Source organism: Physeter macrocephalus, chromosome 7 (assembly GCF_002837175.3).
Source record: "Physeter macrocephalus isolate SW-GA chromosome 7, ASM283717v5, whole genome shotgun sequence".
In the NCBI taxonomy this organism is placed as follows: Eukaryota; Metazoa; Chordata; class Mammalia; order Artiodactyla; family Physeteridae; genus Physeter; species Physeter macrocephalus.
The window spans coordinates 59765231-59767808 of record NC_041220.1 but is presented as its reverse complement, the minus strand read 5'-3'; the positions used below and the strand labels follow the sequence as shown (position 1 = coordinate 59767808).

Below are 2578 nucleotides of genomic sequence, written 5' to 3'. Positions count from 1 at the left end.
AAATGGTAATAGGAACATACATATTGATAATTACCTTAAATGTAAATGGATTAAATGCTCCCACCAAAAGACACAGACTGGCTGAATGGATACAAAAACGAGACCCATATATATGCTGTCTACAAGAGACCCACTTCAGACCTAGGGACACATACAGACTGAAAGTGAGGGGATGGAAAAAGATATTCCATGCAAATGGAAATCAGAAGAAAGCTGGAGTAGCAATTCTCATATCAGACAAAATAGACTTTAAAGTAAAAACTATTACAAGAGACAAAGAAGGACACTATATAATGATCAAGGGTTCGATCCATGAAGAAGATATAACAATTGTAAATATTTATGCACCCAACATAGGAGCACCTCAATACATAAGGCAAATACTAACAGCCATAAAAGGGGAAATCGACAGTAACACAATCATAGTAGGGGACTTTAACACCCCACTTTCACCAATGGACAGATCATCCAAAATGAAAATAAATAAGGAAACACAAGCTTTAAATGATACATTACACAAGATGGACTTAATTGATATTTATAGGACATTCCATCCAAAAACAACAGAATACACATTTTTCTCAAGTGCTCATGGAACATTCTCCAGGATAGATCATATATTGGGTCACAAATCTAGCCTTGGCAAATTTAAGAAAATTGAAATCATATCAAGTATCTTTTCTGACCACAACGCTATGAGACTAGATATCAATTACAGGAAAAGATCTGTAAAAAATACAAACACATGGAGGCTAAACAATACACTACTTAATAACGAAGTGATCACTGAAGAAATCAAAGAGGAAATCAAAAAATACTTAGAAACAAATGACAATGGAGACACGACGACCCAAAACCTATGGGATGCAGCAAAAGCAGTTCTAAGAGGGAAGTTTATAGCAATACAATCCTACCTTAAGAAACAGGAAACATCTCGTATAAACAACCTAACTTTGCACCTAAAGCAACTAGAGAAAGAAGAAAAAAAGAACCCCAAATTTAGCAGAAGGAAAGAAATCATAAAGATCAGATCAGAAATAAATGAAAAAGAAATGAAGGAAACAATAGCAAAGATCAATAAAACTAAAAGCTGGTTCTTTGAGAAGATAAATAAAATTGATAAACCATTAGCCAGACTCATCAAGAAAAAAAGGGAGAAGACTCAAATCAATAGAATTAGAAATGAAAAAGGAGATGTAACAACTGACACTGCAGAAATACAAAAGATTATCAGAGATTACGACAAGCAACTGTATGCTAATAAAATGGACAACTGGAAGAAATGGACAAATTCTTAGAAATGCACAAGCTGCCGAGACTGAACCAGGAAGAAATAGAAAATATGAACAGACCAATCACAAGCACTGAAATTGAAACTGTGAATAAAAATCTTCCAACAAACAAAAGCCCAGGACCAGATGGCTTCACAGGCGAATTCTATCAAACATTCAGAGAAGAGCTAACACCTATCCTTCTCAAACTCTTCCAAAAGATAGCAGAGGGAGGAACACTCCCAAACTCATTCTATGAGGCCACCATCACCCTGATACCAAAACCAGACAAAGACGTCACAAAGAAAGAAAACTACAGGCCAATATCACTGATGAACATAGATGCAAAAATCCTCAACAAAATACTAGCAAACAGAATCCAACAGCACATTAAAAGGATCATACACCATGATCAAGTGAGGTGTATTCTGGGAATGCAAGGATTCTTCAATATACACAAATCAAACAACTTGATACACCATATAACAAACTGAAGAAGAACAACTATATGATCATCTCAATAGATGCAGAGAAAGCTTTTGACAAAATTCAACACCCATTTATGATAAAAACCCTGCAGAAAGTAGGCATAGAGGGAACTTTCCTCAACATAATAAAGGCCATATATGACAAACCCACAGCCAACACTGTCCTCGATGGTGAAAAAATGAAACCACTTCCACTAAGATCAGGAACAAGACAAGGTTGCCCACTCTCACCACTCTTATTCAACATAGTTTTGGAAGTTCTAGCCACAGCAATCAGAGAAGAAAAAGAAATAAAAGGAATCCAAATAGGAAAAGAAGAAGTAAAGCTGTCACTGTTTGCAGATGACAAGATACTATACATAGAGAATCCTAAGGAGGCTACCAGAAAACTACTAGAGCTAATCAATGAATTTGGTAAAGTAGCAGGATACAAAATTAATGCACAGAAATCTCTGGCATTCTTATACACTAATGATGAAAAATCTGAGAGTGAAATTAAGAAAACACTCCCATTTACCACGGCAACAAAAAGAATAAAATATCTAGGAATAAACCTACCTAAGGAGACAAAAAACTTGTATGCAGAAAACTATAAGACACTGATGAAAGAAATTAAAGATGATACAAATAGGTGGAGAAATATACCATGTTCTTGGATTGGAAGAATCAACATTGTGAAAATGACTCTACTACCCAAAGCAATCTACAGATTCAATGCAATCCCTATCAAACTACCACTAGCATTTTTTACAGAACTAGAAAAAAAAATTTCACAATTTGTATGGAAACACAAAAGACCCCAAATAGCAAAAGCAATCT

General features: G+C 35.1%; 1 protein-coding gene across 3 annotated transcripts in view; it reads left to right on the top strand.

Annotated features, from left to right (window-relative positions):
- The window catches only part of AFF1 (ALF transcription elongation factor 1), a 236746-nt gene that overhangs the window by 226434 nt on the left and 7734 nt on the right, over positions 1 to 2578 (top strand). The window lies entirely within an intron of this gene.